General features: G+C 39.7%; 1 pseudogene; it reads right to left on the bottom strand.

The window, feature by feature from the left end:
• On the bottom strand, positions 22349 to 23015 carry Rpl29-ps2 (ribosomal protein L29, pseudogene 2; annotated as a pseudogene).

Genomic DNA, 27977 nt, shown 5'->3' with positions numbered 1-27977 from the left:
CAATTCTGGATTGTACTTCATTCCAAATATAGTCAAGTTGACAACCAGGAATAGCCACTACAATCCACCCCTTGTCAACTTGACACAAATAATATCTCATGTTCACATGAAACAATAACAAGGTTGTGAATACACCTAACATGATATAACTATCCCTCATACAATTGCAAACGCATTTGTAAATTAACAATGGGGCATTCATATTACTTTATAATCCTCGTTTCTGCAACTGGTTACGTGGCCTTAATTGGTATTTATAACTACCTTCCTCTACTACCCATTCTGTATTTCCTTCACCTTCAGCCAGCACCTCAGCAGGTATTGGCTCTTTTCCTGGAGGATTGACCCATACCTTCATTCCTGATGGGTCTGCATCCTTGGTCATCCTGCTTGGATTTGGCTGTTGTAGTTTCCCATTGACTTTAATCACAGGACATGGTAGTACTAAGAGACGCCCTAAGGGATCTCCTACACTCTAGACATAATCTTGATTACCACCATTGTGAAGAGGTAATCCAATTTCCCCATGGTAATCTGGATCTATCACCCCTCCTAACACTGTTATTCCTTTTTTAGCCTGTTGGTTTAAGGGCAGTAGAAGCCCAAAATGACCAGGGGGAAGTTTGAGCTTCCAGTTCAATGGAATGTTTGCTGTAGCTCCTGGTAGGAGCACTCCCCTATCTGGAGCCAAAACTTCTAGGCCAGCAGAACCTAGAGTTATGGGGACAGGAAGCAAAAATTTTCCTAGAGGGTTATTAGGAGTGATAGTAAGTGGAACTATTCCCTTTTCCACCCCTTGATTCCTGGACCCATGAATCCTGGCTATGGGTGAAACTGTACCATATATCGAGCGCTGATTCAAAGCATATACTGCCTTCTGAAGAACTCTACCCCAGCCTTCCAAGCTGTTACCACCTAATTGGTGCTGTAACTGTGTCTTCAAAAGGCCATTCCATCTTTCTATCAGACCAGCTGCTTCAGGATGGTGGGGAACGTGGTAAGACCAGTGAATTCCATGATCGTGAGCCCACTGTCGTACTTCTCTGGCTGTGAAATGAGTTCCTTGGTCAGAAGCAATACTGTGTGGAATACCATGATGATAGATAAGGCATTCTGTCAGTCCGTGAATGGTGGTTTTAGCAGAGGCATTACGTGCAGGAAAGGCAAATCCATAACCAGAATAAGTATCTACTCCAGTAAGAACAAAACGCTGTCCTTTCCATGAAGGAAGTGGTCCAATGTAGTCAACCTGCCACCAAGTTGCTGGCTGGTCACCTCGAGGAATGGTGCCATATCTGGGGCTCAGTGTTGGTTTCTGCTGTTGGCAGATCTGGCAATCAGCAGCAGCTGTAGCCAGGTCAGCTTTGGTGAGTGGAAGCCCGTGTTGATGAGCCCAAGCATAACCTCCATCTCGACCACCATGGCCACTTTGTTCATGTGCCCATTGAGCAATGACAGGGATGGCTGGGGAGAGAGGCTGACTGTTCACAGAACGGGTCATTTTATCCACTTGATTATTGAACTCCTCCTCTGCTGTAGTCACCTTTTGGTGAGCATTTACATGGGACACAAATATCTTCACATCCTTTGCCCATTTGGAGAGATCTATCCACATACTTCTTTCCCAGATGTCTTTCTCACCAATTTTCCAATTGTGATTTTCCAAGTGCCTGACCATCCAGCCAATCCATTGGCTACAGCCCATGAGTCAGTGAATAATCGTACATCTGGCCATTTCTTCTTGCAAACAAACTGTAATACCATGTGTACTGCCCGAAGTTCTGCCCACTGTGAAGATTTCCCTTCACCTGTGTCAAGGTTGTCCCAGAAAGGGGTTGTAATGCTGCAGCTGTCCACTTCTGTGTGGTGCCTGCATAATGTGCAGAGCCATCAGTAAACCAGGCTCTAGTCTTCTCCTCTTCAGTCAGGCAATCATAGGGAACACCCCATGAGGCTATAGGCGCATGCTTGGCAGCAGATGGCATTGTAACAGGAGTAGAAACCATAGGCATTTGAGCAACTTCTTCATGTAACTTGCTTGTGCCTTCAGGACCTGCTCTGGCCCGATCACATATATACCACTTCCATTTGATAATAGACTGCTGCTGTGAGAGTCCCACTTTATGACTTACAGGGTCTGATTTTACCCAACTCATGATGGGTAGTTCAGGTCGCATAGTAATTTGGTGTCCTATTGTCAAACGTTTAGTTTCCACTAAGGCCCAATAGCAGGACAAGAGCTGTTTTTCAAAGGGAGAATAGTTGTCTGCAGATGATGGTAGAGCTTTGCTCCAAAATCCCAAAGGTCTTTTCTGTGATTCACCTACAGGGGCCTGCCAGAGGCTCCAAACAGCATCTCTATCAGCCACAGACACCTCAAGTACCATCGGGTCTGCCTGATCATATGGTCCAAGTGGTAGAGCAACCTGCACAGCAGCCTGGACCTGTTGAAGGGCCTTCTCCTGTTCCAGGCCCCACACAAAGCTAGCAGCTTTCCGAGTCACTTGGTAAATAGGCGTAAGTAACACACCCAAGTGAGGGACGTGTTGTCTCCAGAATCCAAATAGACCCACTAAACGTTGTGCTTCTTTCTTGGTTGTAGGAGGGGCCAGGTGCAATAACTTATCTTTCACCTTAGAAGGAATATCTCTGCATGCCCCACACCACTGGACTCCTAAGAATTTCACTGAGGTAGATGGTCCTTGAATTTTGGTTGGATTTATTTCCCATCCTCTGATACACATATGTGTTACCAATGAGTCCAAAGTGGTTGCTACTTCCTGCTCACTTGGTCCAGTCAGCATAATGTCATCAATATAGTGCACCAATATGATATTTTGTGGAAGATCCAAACGATCAAGATCCCTTCTAACTAAATTATGACACAGGGCAGGAGAGTTAATATATCCTTGAGGCAAAACTGTGAAGGTATACTGTTGGCCTTGCCAACTGAAAGCAAATTGCTTCTGGTGGTCCTTATGGACAGGTACTGAGAAGAAGGCATTTGCCAGATCAATAGCTGCATACCAGGTGCCAGGAGATGTGTTAATTTGCTCAAGTAACGAAACTACATCTGGTACAGCAGCTGCCATTGGAGTTACTACCTGATTTAATTTTCGATAATCAACTGTCATTCTCCATGATCCATCTGTTTTCTGCACTGGCCAGATAGGAGAGTTAAAAAGAGATGTGGTGGGAACCACCACCCCTGCATCTTTCAAGTCCTTGATAGTGGCAGTAATTTCTGCAATGCCTCCAGGAATACGATACTGTTTTTGATTCACTATTTTCTTTGGCAGAGGCAACTCTATAAAGGCTTCCATTTGGCCTTTCCAACCATAATAGCCCTCACTCTACAGTTCAGGGAACCAATATGAAAATTCTGCCAATTTCTGAGTATATCTATCCCAATTATACATTCTGGAACTGGGGAAATCACCATAGGATGTGTCCGGGGACCTAGTGGACCTACTGTGAGTCGGACATCAGTCAAAACTCCATTAATCACCTGCCCTCCATAAGCCCCTACTTTAACTGGAGGGCCACAATGTTTCTTGGGATCCCCTGGGATCAGTGTCAACTCAGAACCAGTATCCAGCAGACCCCGAAAAGTCTGATTATTTTCTTTTCCCCAGTGTACAGTTACCCTTTTAAAAGGCCGTAGGTCCCTCTGGGGAAGAACTGGAGAAAGTGTAACAGCAAAACCTTTGGGTGTCTTATCAAGATCCTTCCTCAGCGGAACCTGGCCACCCCTTCATTCAAGGGGTTCCTGATCTCCAAACTGTCTCAAGTCTGGAAATTGATTCACTGGCCGAGATTGCTGTTTACCACGATCTAATGTAGCCTTTCTTTCATTTGTTTGAGAATTTTTCTGCTTATACAGATCAAACAAATATGCAGTAGGCTTCTTATGTATTTCATTCCTGGAAACACCATGATTGATTAGCCAGTACCAAAGGTCCAACCGAGTCATGCCATTATAAATTTCACCTCTCCTGTGCTGACCATTACTGGGTATGTTATTATAAACATTCTTTTGTCTACGCTGCCCATTATAATAACTAGGATCACCTTGTCTCAGGAGATTCAATGCTGCCACCTGGTCCTTGTTACCTCGGAATCCAACTAAACCCAGTGAATTTAATTCATATAATTGAGCAGAAGCATCTCCAATGCTAAGATCTGGCACAAGGAAAAGGGAAAGAACAAAACCCTTCAAATGTGCTGATGCCCCTCTCACCAATTTGCGTCTTATAGAGCTGGTGAAAGGCATATCTTCTGGACCTTCCCATTGTGGACAATTATGCTTTACACAATATATCCACACTAGCATTGCAATTGCCCTAAGTCTTAAAATCCCTTCATCAACACTAAGCCACGGAATATCAGGCATCTCCAAGTCATTTCCAGTAGGCCATCTTTTGATAAACACCTCAGCCAACCATTCAAACAAACGTTTGACACCTTTTTTAACTATGTGAGCTTCCGTATTAAACTTAGAATCTCTACTCAGAGGACCCATGTCAATAAACTCAGCCTGCTCTAGTTTTATGTTCCTTCCACCCTTATCCCACACCCTTAAAATCCATTCCCACACATATTCACCAGGTTTCTGCTTGAATGAATTAGCAAACTCATTAAGCTCCTTAGTAGTGTAGCGAATTTCCTCATGGACTACACTTTCTACCTCCCCTCTAGGAGCCTGTTTTGCTTTGAGTCTGGTTACAGGTCTAGAAGAAACTATTGGTGGGCCTTGAGAAACATCATTAGTGAAAGTCATTGCTGGTTTATCAGACTCTGCAAAATTAATTTCCTCATGTGGGGAAGGCATTATTTCAAGGGGTGGGGCTGAGGGTACTACTTCCTCAGGTGGGGCAAACCCTTGAGAATCTGAAGATTCAAAATTCTCAGCTTCAACAGGGTCTTCCCACACATCCCCGTCCCATGTTGTAGGATCCCATTCTTTGCCAATTAGCACCCTTACTTTAACTGTCGATACTCTCTGAGGCTGAGACTTGAATTTTCGCTGTAGTTCAGCCAACCTTACAATGAGAGTTTCTGTTTGATTTTCTGCAACTTGAGCTCTATTGCTACAAGAGAGAAGATTTTCTTCAAGGACACACTTAGCAACTTTTAGATCATTTACTTGTGTCTGGAGCCTTTCGATTTTATCACACAACTCCTTCCTTTCATTCATCATTTTTTCCACAGATACTAAGAGCAGCCAGCCAGGAAAATCATTTTCTGATTTTTTTCCCCATCTTGTAGAAAGCTTTGTGCACTGAATCACCTAATTCATTAAGAAAATCAAGGGCATTAGCTTCTTTAAGTTCGAAGTATAGTTTCAACCATGGGTCTTCAAAATTCTCTGAGCTCCCAGGAGGGAGAGAATCTGGAGAGGTTTCAATAGTTGAAAGTGCTGGTGGATCATCAAGCCAATTCCAGTATTTTAAAAGATTCATCCTTGTACTTCTGTTACTCTAGAACCACTCCTGGTACCAACTTCTGTATTAGTCAGGGTTCTCTAGAGTCACAGAACTTATGGATAGTCTCTAGATAGTAAAGGAATTTATTGATGACTTACAGTCGGCAGCCCAATTCCCAACAATTGTTCAGTCACAGCTGTGAATGGAAGTCCAAGGATCTAGCAGTTACTCAGTCTCACGCAGCAAGCAGGCGAAGGAGCAAGAGCCAGACTCCCTTCTTCCAATGTCCTTATATTGTCTCCAGCAAAAGGTGTAGCCCAGATTAAAGGTGTGTTCCACCACACCTTTAATCCCAGATGAAAGGTGTAGCCCAGATTAAAGGTGTGTTCCTTAAACTCCAAGATTCAATCTTCTGGAATCCATAGCCACTATGGCTCAAGATCTCCATACCAAGATCCAGATAAGGATCTCCAAGCCTCCAGATAAGGGTCACTGGTGAGCCTTCCAATTCTGGATTGTAGTTCATTCCAAATATAGTCAAGTTGACAACCAGGAATAGCCACTACAGTGGCATAGCTAAGCACTGATGTGTTACACAGTAGCTGCTGACCAATGACATACCAGGGAGGCTCAAAATATCATAATCAGACTTTTGTGCTTAGTATGCACACTCAACTTACTTCATCAGACTATTATTTTGCATAGATGATGCTTCAATCCTAGACTACTGCATGGATTCACATGTTTACAGTTTTCTCTTGAAGATATTCATCTTGTGAGAGGTGTCAATAATTAAAGTGTGACTGAGCTCCTTCAAAAAGCAAAATCTCGTTTTCAAAAATAATGTCTCTATTCTGAGTAACATTAAATAGCTCCCTTTCCATCACAGAAGTCAGTTTTGAGTTACTAGAGCCTAGAAATCACAATTTCCTTTGTCATCAATAGTTAAAAATAACAGAGAATGGTTATCTGAATATTACTAGAGAATTAACATTACCTGTGTGGACTATAATAGAAAACACTATTATAAAATATTTAATAGTATGCATCTACAAACTATGCATACACTGGCGTCTTGCAACATCAGTTCATAGTTTTTCCTTCTATATGCCTAACTTTCCTTAAAAGCCCGTTGTTATTTGCCTCTTCCTATCATTCAGTGTTCTGCAAACCACTTCTGTACTTTCTATTTTATTAAATATGGTAAATTAATCCATGATCTTCTAATTGTCATGTCAGAAAGTCACACTTTGATTTTTATTCAATTACTTTCTGTAATTCATTTGGTGATGCCGGCTACTAATTTAATGAAACTATCTCTTCGCAATAATAACCCTTACTCTTTGTATCTGTTAAATGATATTCAAGTTGTTTTATTTGTCAGTTCCTCTAACTGTATCATTAAGATTAATAATGTTAGTGTATTAGTGTAATAATTTTCAGTGTAAATGTTCCCATGCTGACTTTTATTGAATAAATAAGTTTAAAATTGATTCCCTACCATAACACAGAAAAATAGAACTAAATCAGATGTACAGGGAAACAATGCCATGAAGCTTTCAATGTTGTTTTCTCAGTGGGGAACACTTAGACTCCATGGAATAAAGTCCACCAGAGACAATGAAACTATTAAAAAATATTTGGCTGACAATTCCTCCATTCCAAGTTATTATTGCACAGAGGGAGAGTGTGTGATATTTGATTCCACTCAGAACTAAATGCCTGGCCCATGGTAATTTTGTTCAATCACAGGAAAAAAATAGTATGTTTTCAATATATAGAAGAAATAACATGAAATTAATATTTTCAATACCCTGTAACAATGCTTAACAGTGGCTTCACCCCATACCTGTGCTGTAGGGAGAGATGGGACTCCCTGTCATTTTCAAAATAACCAATATATGTCTGTAGAAAGAACTACTTGTTTGGAAATAAACATGTAATTTCTTTTTTCCCACATAACATTTTTATCCTTTCTCTGGGAGTTGCATATCATTCATCCTGATCACTTTCCAGCCCTTCAATGTCTATCCACCTTACAAATGCCCCAAAACAAGAAAGTAAAAGATAAAAAATAGTAATAAAGGAAAAGTATAAAAGGAAGGAAGGAAGGAAGGAAGGAAGGAAGGAAGGAAGGAAGGAGCTCACTGGAGCATGGTTGAATTCTGCATGACCTACCCCTTGAATCAGAACTGAGTCCTTACCCTACCACACCTCTGCCAGAAGCCACTGACTGTGGAGAGTGACTCTTAGGAAATCCACTTTTTAAGTTTTCTCTTAAATGGCTTCCTATTTAGGCTGTTACTTTGGGGGCGGATGAGGGTAGAGGCTGGGTAGAGGCTGTCCCAGAAGCCTTCCATGTGTCTTCTCAGTGTGCAACTGAATGCATCAACATCACAGCAAAAGTAGACTCTTTGTTCTTCAGAGCCAGCAGGAGCACAGAGCATGGGCCTCCACTTGGTTTCAGGTTACAGCCATGGCCTGCACATGGAGGTTGTGTGGACCATGGACATCAACATGAATTCACTTGGCAGCACAGGCCACTCACATCGACATGGCTTCCAGTGGCACCACTGCCTACAGTCGTGGATGTGAATTCAGGCTGCAGTACAGATCAGGGACATCCAAGTGACCTTCTATGGTATGGACATCAACCTTTACTACAATAGTATCCTGGATCCAGACATGTCTTCTGGTGGCTGTCATGAATTAGGATATCACCGTAGCCTCAGGCAACAAGCAGTACAGACCACAGGCGTGTGCATTGCATGGCCTTTGGTAGTAACTTGAACAACTGACATCAACTCATACCCCAGCTACAGTTAAGGACTCAGACTCAGATGTGCCCCTCAGCAGTGCCAAGGACTTGAACACCACTATGGTCTCAGATGGCAGCACAGTCTTCTCACTTTCTTATGTGGCATCACAGTCTATAGACATAGGACATCAACATGGCTTCAGGCTGCCCACAGATGATGGACATCCTCATGTCTTTCAGTGGTAACATGGGCCATGGACATCAACACAGGCCATGACTACAGTAGGACCATGGACCAGTCATCTGAGTCATAGCCCTTAGTGGCAACACGGGCCCAGACATCACTGTGGTCTCAGGTGTAAACTCAGATCATCTGAGTCTCATGCTACACTCACATGCCCTGTGTACTCTCTGTAAAGATTGCTTACATTAGAAATAATTTTTATCTAAGCTGCATAATCTCCCTCCAGGTAAACTGGAAATTTGGACATTTGCTTCAACTGAGAGCTTCAACACTGTTGTTTCGGAGGGAGGGGCGTTATTTCCTGAGATGATTTCTGACTACCTCCCCTTCTGTCCCTGTCCTGGTGTCTTCTACAAGCACAAAACTCCACCCTTGTTGAAAAAAAAAATCATCTCCCTGAGTTCCAACCCTACACCTCTGTGTCTGCCCATCTCTCAACCCAAAGTGCTGTTCTGCCCACTCTACCCATTCAATTTTCTGTCCTTGACCACTTCAGCTTATTCTTTCCTGTGGCATTTGGCCCTTTGCATGACCCTCTCTTGCTTTTCTATTGAATTAATTAAGGGCAGAACATAAGTCCTGTGAGTCATTTTTGTCACCATTTCCAAGTCTCAAGTAAAGTAACCTGGCATGTTTAAGTACAGGTCACTCAGCAGCCATTTTTGCTTCTTTCTCTTCCTTATGGCTCATTTTTATTTGCTTTGTTCTTTGGGATTAAAAAAAATCTTTGCAAAGAGTAAAATTTATTAAATGCCCTATCTTGATAGCACCATTAAGACAATCTAAATTTCTTTTTTTTTATTTCTTTTTTTTAATTAGGTATTTTCCTCATTTACATTTCCAATGCTATCCCAAAAGTCCCCCATACCCTCACCCCCACTCCCCTACCCACCCACTCCCACTTTTTGGCCCTGACGTTCCCTTGTACTGAGGCATATAAAGTTTGCAAGTCCAATGGGCCTCTCTTTCCAATGATGGCCAACTAGGCCATCTTTTGATACATATGCAGCTAGAGTCAAGAGCTCCGGGGTACTGGTTAGTTCATAATGTTGTTCCACCTATAGGGTTGCAGATCCCTTTAGCTCCTTGGGTACTTTCTCTAGCTCCTCCATTGGGAGCCCTGTGATCCATCCATTAGCTGACTGTGAGCATCCACTTCTGGGTTTGCTAGGCCCCGGCATAGTCTCACAAGAGACAGCTACATCTGGGTCCTTTCAACAAAGTCTTGCTAGTGTATGCAATGGTGTCAGCGTTTGGAGTCTTATTATGGGATGGATCCCTGGATATGGCAGTCTCTACATGGTCCATCCTTTTGTCTCAGCTCCAAACTTTGTCTCTGTAACTCCTTCCATGGGTGTTTTGTTCCCAATTCTAAGAAGGGGCAAAGTATCCACACTTTGGTCTTCGTTCTTCTTGAGTTTCGTGTGTTTTGCAAATTGTAACTTCTATCTTGGGTATTCTAAGTTTCTGGGCTAAGATCCACTTATCAGTGAGTGTATATCAAGTGACTTCTTTTGTGATTGGGTTATCTCACTCAAGATGATTTCCTCCAGATCCATCTATTTGCCCAAGAATTTCATAAGTTCATTGTTTTTAATAGCTGAGTAGTACTCCATTGTGTAAATGTTCCACAATTTCTGTATCCATTCCTCTGTTGAGGAACATCTGGGTTCTTGCCAGCTTCTGGCTATTATAAATAAGGCTGCTATGAACATAGTGGAGCATGTGTCTTTATTACCAGTTGGAACATCTTCTGGATATATGCCCAGGAGTTTTATTGCTGGATCTACCGGTAGTACTATGTCCAGTTTTCTGAGGAACCACCAGACTGACTTCCAGAGTGGTTGTACAAGCTTGCAATCCCACCAACAATGGAGGAGTGTTCCTCTTTCTCCACATCCTCGCCAGCATCTGCTGTCACCTGAATTTTTGATCCTAGCCATTCTGACTGGTGTGAGGTGGAATCTCAGGGTTGCTTTGATTTGCATTTCCCTGATGATTAAGGATGTTGATATATTTTATGTTTAGTCTTTATCCATATGTCCACGGCTCTCTGAACAGTCCCTGTGATTTAGAGTGTTCTGTACACTGGAAATGAGAGGAGAAATCGTCCTTGTCTTGTGCTTCTCATACATCATCACACTTCCCTAGCTTGATTTTACATTTAACACCCAACACATTTATATACTTTGGCTCATAGATTTATATAAACTCGTATTATGTAAATATGTAGCTACATTTAATGTATAAATTTCTAATACATAAAATATATAGTGCATAAGGACTTCAATGTGTTTATCATGTTTGATACTTGAGGTCTGCTTGTATTTCCTGGCTTCTGCTCGGAGTCTGAGAAATGGCTCCTCCTGTATCATCACATTCACAAAGCTCCTCTAGCTAGATTAGATTGGCAACTGTCAATGAGAACTCAAAGTTTATATAGCATCTTGGAATTGGTTCCGTTTTCGGAGAAGGGGCTCTACGATCCTAATAGTTCTAATTTTAATTCCTATGTTATTATCTGTCAATACTAATGGAAAATATCAGTTATATTTGTGAGCAGTGTTTTCCATTTGTGGAATGAAGGAATGAGCTGTTGGAAACACATGGATCCTCATGCGTAATTGAAATATCTATAAAGAAAACCTAATAGCCCCATCATATTAACAAATATGACTACGCAACTGCAATGCTTAATATTGATCTTCAATTTCACTGGATCTAGAATCACCTAGGAGACAAAATTATTTAAGTAGATAGAGATGGGAATGCCAGTGGTACTTTCTCATGGGCTGGGATTTAAACTGACAGAGGAGAAAGGAGAAAGCAAGCTGAGTGCCAGCATACAACACGATCGCCTTCCTGATTGCAGATCCAGTGTAAGCAAACTGCCCAAACTCCTGCCACATGGCAGCTACGATGTGACTTACTGCATCTTTAAATTCTGATCCACAATAAGCACTTTCTCTTTTTCAGAACTGAAAAATTGGTTGAGAGCCTCAAAGATTATTTTTTATATTATATATTTTGTGTCACTGATATTAAAAGCTTATTAAAATAAAAATAAGGAATTTCAAGGGATAATTTATTTCTGGCTTCATTATAACAACAATGAATTCATTACATGTCAGTATAAAACCTATTTTAAAACATTTTTCTAAAACAAAGTTAAAATACTATAAACATCATTCTTGACTTACAATTTTTGCACTTTACTGTGGCTGAATTTTCTTGCCATTTCCTTATCATATTGTACATTATTCAGTCTCTGGCATAATTCCACTGGCACTCCAGAAATACTTGAAAAAGACATATTAGCATTTTGGAAATGGTAAGTTTTTCCTCACAAAACTTCTGAAATGGTTTACCCATGAACAGAGAACTTCCTAGGCCCTAATGTAAGAACGGATAATGTTAAGAAATCTGAAACCAATAATGTGAAGAAAAGTAAAATTTAATGTGAAAAAAATACAGTGGACAGAAAGGGAAAACAATTTTGTTCACAAAGCAAACAGTCTGTCAAGAAGAAATAAATACAGGGTTGCTTTAATTTGCATTTCCCTGATGATTAAGGATGCTGAACATTTTTTCAGGTGCTTCTCAGCCATTCGGTATTCCTCAGCTGAGAATTCTTTGTTTAGCTCTGAGCCCCATTTTTAATGGGGTTTTTTGATTTTCTGGAGTCCACCTTCTTGAGTTCTTTATATATATTGGATATTAGTCCCCTATCTGATTTAGAATAGGTAAAGATCCTTTCCAAATCTGTTGGTGGCCTTTTTGTCTTATTGATGGTGTCTTTTATGTTACAGAAGCTTTGCAATTGCAAATCAAAGCAACCCTGAGATTCCACCTCACACCAGTCAGAATGGCTAGGATCAAAAATTCAGGTGACAGCAGATGCTGGCAAGGATGTGGAGAAAGAGAAACACTCCTCTATTGTTGGTGGGATTGCAAGCTTGTACAACCACTCTGGAAATCAGTCTGGAAATCAGAAAATTGGACATAGTACTACCGGAGTATCCCAAAATACCTCTCCTGGGCATATATGCAGAAGATGTTCCAACTGGTAATAAGGGCACATGCTCCACTATGTTCATAGCAGCCTTATTTATAATAGCCAGAAGCTGGCAAGAACCCAGATGTCCCTCAACAGAGGAATGGATACAGAAAATGTGGTATATTTACACAATGGAATACTACTCAGCTATTAAAAAGGATGATTTTATGAAATTCCTAGGTAAATGGTTGGCCCTGGAGGGCATCATCCTGAGTGAGGTAACCCAATCACCAAAGAACTCACATGATATGTACTCACTGATAAGTGGATATTAGCCCAGAAACTTAGAATACCCAAGATACAAGATACACTTTGTAAAATACATGAAACTCAAGAAGAACGAAGACCAAAGTGTGGACACTTTGCCCCTTCTTAGAATTGGGAACAAAACACCCATGGAAGGAGTTACAGAGACAAAGTTTGGAGCTGTGACAAAAGGATGGACCATCTAGAGACTGCCATATGCAGGGATCCATCCCATAATCAGCTTCCAAATGCTGACACCATTGCATACACTAGCAAGATTTTGTTGAAAGGACCCAGATATAGCTGTCTCTTGTGAGGCTATGCCAGGGCCTAGCAAACACAGAAGTGGATGCTCACAGTCAGCTATTGGATGGATCACAGGGTCCCCAATGGAGGAGCTAGAGAAAGTACCCAAGGAGCTAAAGGGTTCTGCAACCCTATAGGTGGAACAGCAATATAAACTAACCAGTACTCCCCCACCCCACCCCCGAGCTTGTGTCTCTAGCTGCATATGTATCAGAAGATGGCCATCATTGGAAAGAGAGGCCCATTGGTTTTGCAAACTTTATATGCCTCAGTACAGGGGAATGCCAGGGCCAAGAAGTGGGAGTGGGTGGGTAGGGGAGTGGCGGGGGGGAGGGTATAGGGGACGTTTGGGATAGTATTGGCAATGTAAATGAAGAAAAGACCTAATTAAAAAAAAGAAAGAAAGAAATACAGGACTTAGAAGATTTAACATCAGAAATTTGAACTATAACAAACATAATTTGACAGAACTTGTAATTACTTAAAACCTCACAGTAATTAGAGATTAGAAACATAGCAAGTATTAAAGAAACAATTATAATGTTCATTGTTTAATAATATAATTATTAAGGCTGCATTACTAAGTATACAGAGATACATGCAAGATAAAACCAAGGTATATATTTATAGAAACAAGGAAATGTCTGAAAAATATTTGTTAATGTATTCCAAGCTGGTAGGAAATCAACAATTTTCTATACCCATACATGTTACTACAATTGATCAACATGAATAAATACATATTGATGATATATTAAGGAAATCCCCCCAAATTTATTATATATACTGTCTTAATTAGGATTGTATTGTTGTTAAGAATCACCTGACCAAGGTAACCTTCATAAACGAAAAGATTTAGATGGGGCTGCCTCACAGTCCATTATCATTATGGTGGGAAGAATACAGGCAGACGTGGTGCTAGAGAAACAGAGAGTTCTATATCATGATATGCAGGCAGTAAAAAGGGACTGTATGCCACACTGGGCATAGCTTGATCATATATGTGGACTCAGAACCCACCTTTTCAGTAACATATTAATTCAAACAATGTCATACTAACTTCAACATGCCCAAACCTTCTAATAGTGCCACTTCCTATCAGGCAAGCCTTCAAACATATGAGTCTATGGGGACCATACATATTCAAACCATCAAATATAGACAAGTAAAAACTTATGGTGTTTAGAGTTTTAATGGATGCAATTGATTTACATTCAGTAAAACATATTTATAATTTAAAATTTTGAAAGTGTGCCTAAGAGTACACAATATGTTTCATGGTTTCTTGAGATGGGCTATCACAGAAATGATATTTCCAGCTGAACACATAATCATGAATGCAAAAATATGATTTACTGCAGCTCACTAGCCTGTGAGCAGCTTGTGTTATTAAATAGACTTAATGTTAGAAGACTTCAATGAATGTTAATAGTTCTGATATATTTACAGTGGACAAAGCCGAACAAAATCTGTATATTCTGTAGTTTAAGTGTATACAAAGCATTTTTGACATGATATTGTGTTTAACTTCTAGAGACTTTTCATAATAATAATAAGTTGAGAATCAGCAACTTATGCACCAAATTTCCTAATCACAATGCTTTAAAGTTGAATGCCAAATTCTGTAAGAGATATACAAAAAAAATTCCACAAATTTTAGAATTTTCTAAGCAGGTTATTCAATAATTGTAAAATCATACTGTTTAGTCAAACAGTTGACTTAAGTAGTGATGATAAGTGACTACATTAGAAATCTCAGGAAACTAGATAAGGTCGAAGATGAGGTGACTAAAAGGTAAAAGAAATAATATATAAACTTAAGAAGATTGGAGTAGCGGCCAGAGAAATGGCTCAAAAATTACAATTGTGCTTTTTCCATAGGTCCTCAGACCACCCAAATTCCATTTCCAGGAGCTCTACTTGATAGCTCCAAACCAATTTCAACTGTAGTCTCAGAGGATCAGATATGATACTCACACAAACATTCACATACACAAAGTCATATACTTTTACACATAAATGAAAATAAATCACTTTTTAAAACAGGAGGCAAATTTCTCTGTTTAGTCACATGGCCATCTAGCCATCTCTCCTGTCCCTCTTTAAATCTGATCCTGAACCTCCCCCACGCCCCTTCCCATCTCCCCTCTCACCCAGTTCTCTCCCTCTATCTGCTTATTATGATCCCCCTTCTAAGTGAGATTCAAGCATCCTTGCTTATACCTTCTGTGATGGTTTGTATATCCTTGGACCAGGGAATGGCACCATCTGAAGGTGTGGTCTTGTTGGAATAGGTGTGACCTGGTTGGAATGGGTGTGTCACTGTGGGTGTGGGTATAAGATCCTCACCCTAGTTGCCTGGAAGTCAGTCTTCCACTAGCAGCCTTTGGATGAAGACAGTTTGTTGCAGCTCCTGCTGCGCCATGCCTGCCTGGATACTGCCATGACAATGACAATGAACTGAACCTCTGAACCTGTAAGCCAGCCCCAATTAAATGTTGTTTTTTATAAGACTTGCCTTGGTCATGGTGTCTGTTCACAGCAGTAAAACGCTACCTAAGACATCTTCCTTCATATTTAACTTCTTTGGGTCTGCAGAGTGTAGCAAGGGTATCCTGTATTTGATGACTAATATCCACTTATGAGTGAGTACACTTATAAGTGGGACTGGGTTACCTCACTTAGGAAAATTTCAAGATCCAACCATTTGCATGCAAAATTCATGGGTTTGTTTGTTTGTTTGTTTTTAATAGCTGAATACTATCCCATTGTGTAGATGTACCACATTTTGTTTCCATTCAATAATTGAGGGACATCTGGGTTGTTTCCTGGCTATTAACAAATAAAGCTGCTATGAACATAGTTGAGCAAGTGTCTTTGTGGGATTGTAGAGCATCATTTGGGATTATGCCAGTAGTGGTATTAGCTGCATCTTGAGGTAAAAACTATTTACATTTTTCTGAGAAACAGTCAAATTGATGTCCAAAGTTGCAAACTCACTAGCAGTTGGTGGAGTTTTGCCCTTGATCCACATCTTTGCCAGCTTATGCTATCTCTTGAGATTATTATCTTAGCCAATCTGATCAGTGTAGGTGGAATATCAGAGTTCTTTTTATTTTCATTTCCCTGATGAATAAAGAATTTGAACATTTTTAAAAATATTTCTTGGCCATTTGTGATTCATCTGTACCCAGTTTTTAACTGGTGTCTAACTTCTTTTTTTTTCTTGGATGTTTTCTTTATTTACAGTTCAAATGCTATTCCTTTTTCTGGTCACCCTACCCAGAATGAGGGTGCCCCCACCCACCCACCCATTCCCACCTCCCTACCCTTGAATTACCCTACACTTGGGTAATATCAAGCTTTCACAGGACCAAGGTCCTCTACTACCACTAATGCTCAACAAGGCCATCCTCTGCTACACATCTAGCTGGAGCCATGGGTCTCTCCGTGTTCACGCCTTGGTTGGTGGTTTACTCCCTGGGAGCTGGGGGGGGGGGGGGGCTGGTTGGTTGATAATTGTTCTTCCTATGGAGTTGCAAATTTCTTCAGCTCCTTCAGTCTTTTCTCTAACTCCTCCTTTGGGAATCCTGTGCTCAGCCCAATGGTTGGCTGCAAGCATCGGTCTCTGTATTTGTCAGGCTCTATCATAGCCTCTCAGGAGACAGCATGCACTTCTTGGCATCCACAATAATGTGTTTGGTGACTGTATATGGGATGTATCCCCAGGTGGGGCAGTCTCTGGATGGCCTTTCCTTAAGTCTTTGCTCCATATTTGATCTCTGTGTTTGCTCCCATGACTATTTTGTTCGGTCTTCTAAAAATGACTGAAGCACCCACACTTTGGTCTTCTTTCTTCTTGAGCTTCCTGTGGTCTGTGAATTGTATCTTGGGTATTCCAAGCTGAGGGCCTAATAGCCACTTATCAGTGAGTATATGCCATGTGTGTTCTTTTGTAATTGGGCTACCTCACTCAGGATAATATTTTCTAGTTTTATCCATTTGCCTAAAAATTTCATGAAGTCATTGTTTTTAATAGCTGAGTAGTACTCCATTGTGTACATGTACCACATTTTCTGTATCCATTCCACTGTTGAAGGACGTGTGGGTTCTTTCCAGCTTTTGGCTATTATGAATAAGGCTTCAATGAACAGAGTGGAGCATGTGTCCATGTTTTATTTTGGAGAATCTTCCTGGTATAGCTGGGTCCTCAGGTAATACTATGTCCAATTTTCTAAGGAACCACCAGACTGATTTCCAGAGTGGTTGTACCAGCTTGCAATCCCACCAACAGTGGAGGAATATTCCTTTTTCTCTATATCCTCGCCAGCATCTGCTGATACCTGAGTTCTTGATCTTAGCCATTCTGATCAGGGTGAGGTGGAATCTCAAGGTTGTCTTAATATTCATTTCCCTGATGAAGGATGTTGAACACTTCTTTAGATGGTCTCAGCTGTTTGATATTCCTTAGTTGAGAATTCTTTGTTTAGTTCTGTACCCCATTTTTAAAAAAGATTTATTTTATTTATATGAGTACACTGTAGCTATCTTCAGATACATCAGAAGAGGGCATCAGACTCCATTACAGATGGTTGTGAGCCAACATGTGGTTGCTGGGAATTGAACTCAGGACCTTCAGAAAAGTAGTCAGTGCTCTTAACTGCTGAGCCATCTCTCCAGCCCTCTGTATCCCATTTTAATAGGGTTATTTGATTCTCTGGAGTCTAACTTCTTGAGTTCTTTGTGTATATTGGATATTAACCCTCTATCAGATGTAGGATTGGTAAATATTTTCCCAATCTGTTGTTTCCATTATGTCCTATTGATAGTGCCCTTTGCCTTACAGAAGCTTTGCAATTTTATGAGGTCCCATTTGCCAATATTTGATCTTATAGCATAATCCATGTGTGTTATGTTCAGGAAAATTTCCCCTGTGCCCATGTTTTCACCGCTCTTCTCCACTTTCTACTCTATTAGTTTCAGTGTGCCTGTTTTTATGTGGAGGTCCTTGATCCACTTGGACTTGAGCTTTGCACAAGGAGATAAGAATGGATCCATTTGCATTCTTGTACATGCTGACCTCTAGTTGAACCAGCACCATTTGTTGAAAATGCTGTCTTTTTTTCCCCCCACTGGATGGTTTTGAGTTCTTTATACATTTTGGATATTAGCCCTCTGTCAGATGTAGGGGTGGATGAGAGAATATGTGCAACTGACAGGGGTAAGGAGATGGTAGATATCTCAGAATGCACCAGAGACCTTGAAGAAAGTTGTTGTCCAAGAATCAATGGGAGTTTCCTTAGCTGTGACTCACAGCTTTGCAGATAAGGAACACGAAGAGACAATCCTGATGAGTGTCTTGATCAGGCCAAAGGTGAAGAAGCAGGCATGTTCAAAACAGACAGACAAACAAACAAACAAACAAACACTAAAGCAAATTCACCTTATATTAATTTCATACCTTAGGGAACGAATCTAGTCCATGAAGTTGAAAGGGAAATCTTTTTTAAAGATTCAGTTAATAATAAGAATAAATAGAAATAAAAGCCTGTTTTACATACTCAATTTATTTATTCTATTACCCTCCTATAAAAGGTATTTTTAAAGGGTAGTACAGACTTTTGGAAAAACAGGAAGAAACGTACTGTTTCACAAGTCCAGAAGCCAAAACGTTACGTACAACTGGCTCTCAGAGAGAGCTCTGAGAAAGAATGTACCCCATGCTTCTCTCTCAGCTACCAGTAACTGCTGGACATTAAGTGTCCTGCTGTGTCTTCTGACACCATTACCACTGTCTATCTCTATCCAAAGTCATTCTGTCTCACATACTCATCTTGTGTCTCTCTTATAAGAATGGAAATTATGAGATATATAGTTGATTCTAATCCAGGATCATCCCATATTCCATAGCTCAATATTCAATTTTTCTAAATAAAGTGATATTCTCTCCATACCCAGGCCCTATGGGTATATGGACAGGTATAATTACTTCTGATTTCTTTACAAAGCATGGTAGCAGTATATCTATCTATCTATCTATCTATCTACCTATCTATCTATCTATCTATCTATCATATATATATATATATATATATATATATATATATATATATATATATATATATCATCAATCCAACTACAATCAAACTGTGTACTGTAGAATTTGAGTTGCCCTGCAAGGGCTGTGCATTCTGGTTATTTTTTAAGTGAATCTATCTCTGACTCTGTCTCCCTTTCTGTCTCCTTCTCTCTCCCCCTTATATCCCCTCCCTCTGTGTGTGTGTGTGTGTGTGTGTGTGTGTGTGTGTGTTGGGCATAGTCTGATATATGAGCATGTTTATGTGTATGAGTATAAATGTGCATGTCATAGCCCTGACGTAGAGATTAGAAGACAACCCATTGGGTATTAATCTTCACATATCACCTTGATTGGGAAAAGGTCACCTGTTGACAGATAAATATGTAATTATGGCAGACTACCTGGCTCATACCCTCCTAGGAGACTTTTATCTCTACCTCCCATTTCTGTAGTTGTGTTGGAATCACAGAGAAATGCCATTCAGTAACCACATCCATTATCCAGAAAATAGGTCCACAACCTTGTGTGGCAAATATTTTACCTATTGAGCCATCTTTCCAGCTAGATTCTGATCCTTTGAAGAGTGATCATGCAAGTTTAAACACACCAAAGGGACTAGATTATCTCAGAGCTGCTCCTGTCTCAGAATGTCACATCCTTTCAAGACCCTAAAATATACAAGTCATACATATTTCCACAAAAAGCAATGTAACCCATATAAGGGGTCAGGTGGGAAATCCATAGCCTCCCCCAGTGTTTTATTTCTGTGTTCCATTGTCCAAATTGAATTTCCATCTGTTAGTTTCGTCCTTAGCACTTTACTGTAGATTTTACTGGGATAAACAGATAAATACAAACCTAAGAAACCAAGTGGATAATTTATAAGAATTAAAACATAATTACTAGAGGTCAGCATATCGAAGGAGTACCTAACAAAAGGCATCACACTCTTGTGCTTTTCATAGGTGGAGCAGCCGCCATGAAGCTTTATCCTAATTCTGGTGATATAGTCCTTACTTACAGATCTTACCCCAGGAAGACCATTTAATACAGTACTTGTACCCAGCTGCTGTGCTTAGCAAAGTAACATGGCTCTCTTGCTCATGTCTTAATATCATACTGACTCAAGGGAATTTGGGGTAGATATAACTCTCCAACACGTGATTGAAAATTTTAGTACATTTTGCACAGTCAGAAAGACTTTTCTTGCTTAGTAAATGCTTTCCATATAACACAGATGTGTTTCTCAATGCCTGGGAATTTCCCCTTGTGAAAATGTGTTGAGTCAACTGATTTTTTAAAAAAAGAATAATTATTGCTTGAGTTTAGCTCCGCTGAAAAAGCATACAAAAGTTGTTATCATGTGCTTTGAAAAAGTGTCTTAATGGTCTCCTGAAGTTTTTCAAATGAGGATGAAATGAAGGACTATAGCCCCAGGCTGAACAGAGATTTTGCTTTGGTCAAGAATAGTTATGTGCAGAAAGATTTAAAGACTGGATGTATGCCAGTATGCATACCAACCTAATCCTCAGAATTTGAAAACTTTAATTTTTTTATTCAGGCTCTTACTGGTCCTTATTTTTGAGATGCTCATCTTTGGAAGATGCCTAGCTTAGTAAAGCCTGGAAGTGGGTGAATGTGTGACAGGAAGATAAATGTGTCTCTGTGCATTGCCTGTTTGCAAGGGGAATACAAATAAAGCTGCTATAGACAGTTTTCTTTCTAAAATGACTGCTATTTGCATGCCTAGCTGCAATAGATGGTAATTATGTTTGCTCAGCAAACCTCACTTATGGACAATCACTTATTGTTGACCAGCCTAGTAGATGTAAAATAGTATCTCATTGTTATTTAATGTGAATTTCCCAAAGAACTGAAGACATTCAGCACTTCTTCGTGAGCTTATTTGCTGAAATGTGTGCTCAAATCTCTTGCTCAATTTTTGGCATATTATGAAATTTCATTATGAAATTTTCACTGTTTGTTTTCTTACTGGTAATTATTTATTAAGCTCATGTTTTGCTGATATAGCCCATACTATATGGCTTGATTTTATGTTTTCTTATGTAACATCAAGTTTCAAATGCCGAAGTCCTTCCTTAAAACTAATTCTATTCTGTCTTTTCTTGTGGCTGGGACTTTCCGCTCTTATATCTAGGAGTAATTTTATTAAATTCACATTCAGAGAAGGTTTTCTTATTTGATTACACTTACAAATTTTATGTTTTAATATGTAGACCAATAATTCATTTAACTTGTATATACGTTGAAAGGTATGGACCATGGCTCATATTGTTTGTGTGCATCTATTTAGCAATACTTGCTGAATAAATCAACTCTTCTTTCCCCGTTGAATCCGCTTTATAAACCTTTACAGATATCCACCTGGCGTTGTTTAAGAAGTCTGTATCTGGCTTCTCCTTCTCCTTCACTGACTTGTGTTTCTGTCTTTTTGCTAATACAACACGTTTAACGTTTATAGCTTCATACTCTTTTTAAAACTTATTTCTCTTACTTCTGAGGTTATAATTACAAGTTTTCCCTTCTCGTATCCCTCCAAAACCACTCAAATGCTTTGCTTTCACTCTTTCAAATTCTTGGCCCTTTTAAATTAGTGTTACAGGTATGTAAGTAGAATGGAATCCCTAACTATAACTCACTGGGCATCCGTATTTTTACTCATATGTACAATTTCAGGACTGACACCTCCATTTCCCTCTCTTCTCCATGTGGATAGCACTTTTTCTTTTATTTACAGAAAATCTATTATTACAGACATTATTTTGTAATTCTATTCAAAATTTATTGCTTCTCTAAATTGATTTTGGAAGGGTTAAGATTACTACCTTACAAGCCTTACAGTTTACAAGTAGGTTACAGCTTTGGGTTGCTTTTTTGCTTTTTTGTTTTTCTTTCTTTGTTTTTCTTTATATATATATTTTTTTATTACATATTTTCCTCAATTACATTTCCAATGCTATCCCAAAAGTCCCCCATACCCTCCCCCCCACTTCCCTCCCCACCCATTCCCATATTTTTGGCCCTGGCGTTCCCCTGTACTGGGGCATATACAGTTTGCATGTCCAATGGGCCTCTCTTTCCAGTGATGGCCGACCAGGCCATCTTTTGATACATAATGCAGCTAGAGTCAAGAGCTCCAGGGTACTGGTTAGTTCATAATGTTGTTGCACCTACAGGGTTGCAGATCTCTTTTAGCTCCTTGGGTACTTTCTTTTTTTTTTTTTAACAGATCTTGCCTGAGTTTGTTTGTAAGAACAACATAGGACCCTGGTCATCTGCAAATAGTGTGTGGGGAGGTGTGTCACAGCAGTCTGTCTGTCTTCACACAGGCAGGAGCCTTTTCTATGGGGCCTTCACAGGGGCCTGTGTACCTTTGGGGGCCTGAGCACCTTTGGGAGCCTGGGCTGGAGCTGAAGCCTGGGCCTTAGCTGGAGCTTTGGCCCCTGCCTTGATTTGAACCTTAGGATTCGGTTGGCAGAGCCTCTGACCCTTGGCCATGTAGCTTTGAATCCGCTTCCCAAGCTTAGGGTGAGCGATGAAAGCCAGCCGCTTGAGTTTGGGGCCTTTTGGCATCTTGGGCTTGATGGCCTGAGGCTTCACCAGGGCCTTGATGGCCTCTGCGCGCGCACTCACTGCCTTTGCATTGTTGGCCTGCATCTTCTTCAGGCCTTTCTTGTTGTGCGTCTTGGCAAAGTGCATGTTCCTCAGGTACTTGGGGTCAACCCCCTTAAGAGATTCGTATCTTTGCGACCGGGGTTTCTTGATGCCATTTCTGTGCCATTTGCGGGACTGGTTGTGTGTGGTGTGGTTCTTGGACTTGGCCATGTCTGCACAGTAACCCGCGGCTCCCGAAGTGCCTGGGACCGGAAGAGAAAAAGGTTTTTTGTTTTTCAATGGCTACTTCTTTACAAAGTGCCTTTGTAATTTTGACATATAGGTAATACATACTTTGGACATAGCAGTGAACTTGATTTGACCTACTTTCCCTTTCTCTAGGCAAGTATCTTGATGTCATGAGACATATTCCTCTCACCCTAAGCTTTAGATATTTCAGATAAACTTGAGATTATCTATAGAGGACATTATGTCAACACCTTTAGCCACACCCTTCACAATTAGTCCCAATATCTGAGTCTCCCTAGTTGATTGCTCTCTCTGTCTCTGTCTCTGTCTCTGTCTCTGTCTCTGTTTCTCTCTCTCTCTCTCTCTCTCTCTCTCTCTCTCTCTCTCTCTCTTTCTCTCTCTTTCTTCTTCTTCTTCTTCTTCTTCTTCTTCTTCTTCTTCTTCTTCTTCTTCTTCTTCTTCTTCTTCTTCTTCTTCTTCTTCTTCTTCTCCTCCTCCTCCTCCTCCTCCTCCTCCTCCTCCTCCTTCTCTCCTCCTCCTCCTCCTCCTCCTTCACTCCCACTCTCTTCTTTCTATGTGTGAATAAATTTCATCAGCCACCTTCTTGCTCATGCAGCCTGCTGCCAGGCTTTACCCTCCATTGATGAACACTTCACTCTGGAATCTTAATCCAATATACACTTATTCTTTCTTAAATTACATTTCTTGAGGTGTTTATTCAGAAACAGGAAATTAACTAATATAGGTGTCATGGATTTTCCATGTTTAAGTTGTGTGCTAACTTTAAGTCTTGGTCAACTCAAAGTCTTTTCTTCCTTTTCTCCTTGCTTTTCTTTCTCCCATTTTCTCTTTCCCTCTCCTGCTCCCATCCCTCTTGCTCCATCCCTCCCCTCTTCTCCAATTCCTTATCTCCCCTCTCTCTGTGTATGTGGGTTGGAGAGGGGGCTAACTATGAGACTAAGAAACAGAAGTTTTATGTATGCCTATCAAGCTGTTTTGTCTTTTCAACTCTTTACTCATAACTTGGGACACTTATCACATAGAAAATTTTGATGCTAAGTTCTTTCTTTTTCTAGAAAGTGTTTCATCTTTGATCTAAACAATGCTCTTTTGGAAAATCAATACAAAAACTAAACTAAGTACAATGCCACAGGTCTCAAATACCCTCAATCCTTTCCTAGCATTTGTCTTACCCTTTTATTGTTGACAGATTGAATCTTCATCCATTCAACTGTCTAATGCAGATATCAGAAGTGGGTGCCTCCTACAGCCCACACTATTACAACACATTATACCCTGTTGGCTATTCTTTTTCCATATCTCATAACACCTCCCCGTCTCCTACTCATTCTCTCACAACATTTAGCCTACTTTCTTATAATTGCCACCATTTGCTGTAGGTTTGTCCCTTCTGGTTTCTGTCCTCTCAGAGGTGGAGAAACAACTTGTAACTCAAAGTCCAAATGATATGGTATTTTATACACTAAAGCCCATTTATGTATATATTTGGTCCAGAATATTATCCCTTTAGTGAATGTGCTAATGAGATAATGAAATAATGTGTATCCTGCTTCAGTTATATACAGTCAATGTTGTCCATTGTGATGGAGTCATTTTTTCTCTAATAATAGATTTCTGTGTATGCAGTTGTTATTTTATTTGTATTAATTTCTTGAGAATTTCACACATCTATACAAAGTATTTTGATTGTTTCACCCAGAATTTCACTCTGTAACTTCTTCTGGATCCACTCCCCACACCTGCCAAACTCCCACCTGACCCCTACTCCCGTCTCTCACCAATCCAATGTGCTCTGTCCATATGTCCACAGACTCACAGCTGTGGGGGCATCCACTTGAGTATGGTTGACTTACCAGAAATTATAAACTTAACGAGAACCAACTACCCTTCCTCTAGAAGCAGTCATCTGCTTATCAATAGCTCATCAGCTAGGGGTGGGGCACTCAAGACTCTCATGCTTTACACACTGAGTCTTTTATTGTCTTGCTCTTGCTTAGGTTTTTTGCAGGCAACCACTGCTGCTGCAAACTCATGCTAATATCATGTGCAAAAAAACCATTGTTTGGCTTCAGTTCTCTCCAACTTACCACTCTTTGACCCACCTCTCCTAAAGGGACCTCTGAATCTTGTGAGGAGGTTTGTGATATAGCTGTCTCATCTGTGGATGAACACCTCACAAACATGAGGTGTTCTCTATGCATTGACCGATTGTATGTTTCTGTATTGATTTCCCTCTACAGAACAAAGACATCTCTCTGATAAAATCTAAGAGGTGCACCATTCAAAGTTATATAGATTAACCATTCAGACAATAGTCTAATGTTATTTAGAAAGCTGATATTAGTAGATTAATCCCGGGCTTGTTCATTCTGCAACCATGAATTCTTGTCCATGATTATTGTGCTAGGCATGCATTTTTCTCTGTGGAATGGTCCTCATATCTAGTCAGAATGAACTGATTACCTGCCCAAAACATTTATGCATGTCTACAAGCATATCTTGCCATGCAGCATATCATTTTGCCTCCAATGTTTTCTGATAGAAAACCTATTGATGACTTTTCTCCTACAGCAGCCCACACAGCATGCAATCTGGATAGCAGAGAAGTTCCCTAGTCAATACCAACTTTATTTCTCTGTTTCCTATGAACAGAATATATGATGTCTTTAATACTAGAATTATATCATCAAATTCTTCTGGTCCACATCCAAGATCACCGTCAATGACCTGCAATATTTTAGAGGTCTCTGCAACCTCCAAAACAACAGCTTAAGGTAAGGTATGGTACACCTGTCACTGAGCTTTTTATTTAGCAACTGGGAGAAATGTTATACTCTGTGTGAGGTAGTATGGCATTTCAATTAAACACACATATACACATATGTATAGACATATATGTGTTCATAAATACATGTCTAAATATATGTATTTCTAGATATACATTTATATATTATATATCATTTATATATGTTTTATACACACCCTACATATATTCCTACATACACATCTGTATTTTGAGAAACAACCACCAGAGGGCAGGAAGAATCAACTTATAAAGTTCATGTGTCTTATGATTTTGTTTTTTCATACAACTTATTAGTGTGTCTTCAATTGTATTTCTTAATTATGAAGAATTATTGCAAAATAGTTCCAAAGTTTAGGTGAAGTGTCTCCTGTGTAGTTACCAGCTTGCCCTTTAAATTTGTTGATTTTTCTCACAATTACCTATATATAAGAATAAAATGTGTTTTCTAAAATGACATTTATTAAATACATATGCAAAATTAACCTAATGGCATCCAAATATTTCCGGTTTACCCTTGTTAAGTTGCTTGTACTGACCAGAATATGCTGTTTATTGAATGGATAATTGAGCAGATGTATTTGCATTCACATATACATATGCATGTGTATATGTTCATTATGTATATGTTAGTGTATATATTTGTCTCTGCCTGCCATGAGAACCTGGCAAAAGTTTTCTGTGTGTTAAAATAAACTACCTCATCAAATTTTGAGGTTTCAATAATTTCTTGTAAAGCATGCTTGTATGTTTTTCAAGTATTTACATCTGTAACATTGGTTTCTGCTAAATTACTACCTAAGAAATCTGAAATGACCATTAAAAAAGAAGGCATCCCTAGATCAAACTACCCTTTTATGAAATGATAGAAATCATTTAAAGATAGGACAATATTTCTATAGATTTATGAACTGAAAGTGTAAGTGTCGCTATGAGTAATAAAAGCTTATCAGAGAGAGAGAGTACTAATAATATTGAACATCTGAAAACACATCCTCTTGCAAATGGATACTTCCATGTTAATCTGCATAAAGATCGAAAGCTACAAATAGTTGTCTGACCGTTAATGGCTTAACTTTGCCATTTTTACAAAATATAAATAAAAAAAGAGAACTGGAGAAGATGTAGAGTTTTCCACATCCACAGTGCATCTGCCATGAGCACTTGAAAAACTCAAACAAATGAACAGATGTGTAATATGGCAACAGAGAAATTAAAATAACAAAACAAAACTTTGGGTTGAAATTGTAAAATTGTTGAATTCTGCTAAGTTTTTAATAAGTTATTAACAAACATAGTGAAGGATACAAAATTCTAAGCACTGTAACACGCAAATCTTCAATTTTTCTAATCATCTTAGTAATGCTAATATTTTCGAAATAGCTATTTACCTTTGCGTTTATGGGCTGGTTTTCTGGTTCCTTCTAGATGTTTCAGCTTGTGATTTTAGGATTATTGCCAACTGAATAAGACCTAAAAATCACCTGGGAGACAGTCTTGTAGGCATTCCTTTGAGGGATTATCTTGTGGGAAGACCCTTGGGTTTTTGTTTTTGTTTTGTTTTGTTTTGTTTGCAATTATAATTACATTTCTCTCTTCCTTTTCCTCCCTCAAAATCTGCCTATATACTATTTGCTCTCTTTAAATGACCTCCCTTATTATTAGTTCTTATTACAGTGAATAATCTTCCAGAGATGTTTAATTTTTAATCTTGATTTTTTTAATTCCATAAGACACACCTTAAAAATGATATTCAGATTATATTTCCTCTATTACTAAAATGGCAATCACCTCAAAGTAGCACTCATCATCATTGCAAGGTTCAAGACAGCTGATATAGTCAAACCTGTTTTTTCCAGGATACTAGAAACGATCATCAATCTAAAACATCTGATGTCCAGGAAATATCCTGAACCACAGCCTGTTTGCAAGAAGGACAGAGCACTGGATCTGGGCTTTAGGCAGGTTGCTCGGAGACGGAATTCTTAGGATCATAGAGGATTTAGGACAGAGATAAAGCACAACCAAACCCAATTGCTTAGGTCCCCTGAAAGATGGACTATGCTCTCAGCCAATCAGAGCACCAAGCGACCTCTCCATCAGCCAATTAAACTGCCAGAACTCCAGCCTATCACGGCATTTCCTGAGGTCCCTGGAACGCTCTCTGGCCGCT

Source organism: Mus musculus, chromosome 13 (assembly GCF_000001635.26).
Source record: "Mus musculus strain C57BL/6J chromosome 13, GRCm38.p6 C57BL/6J".
NCBI classification, from domain to species: domain Eukaryota; kingdom Metazoa; phylum Chordata; class Mammalia; order Rodentia; family Muridae; genus Mus; species Mus musculus.
Note: the sequence above shows the minus strand (reverse complement) of the source record. Positions and strands in the feature narration are given on the sequence as shown.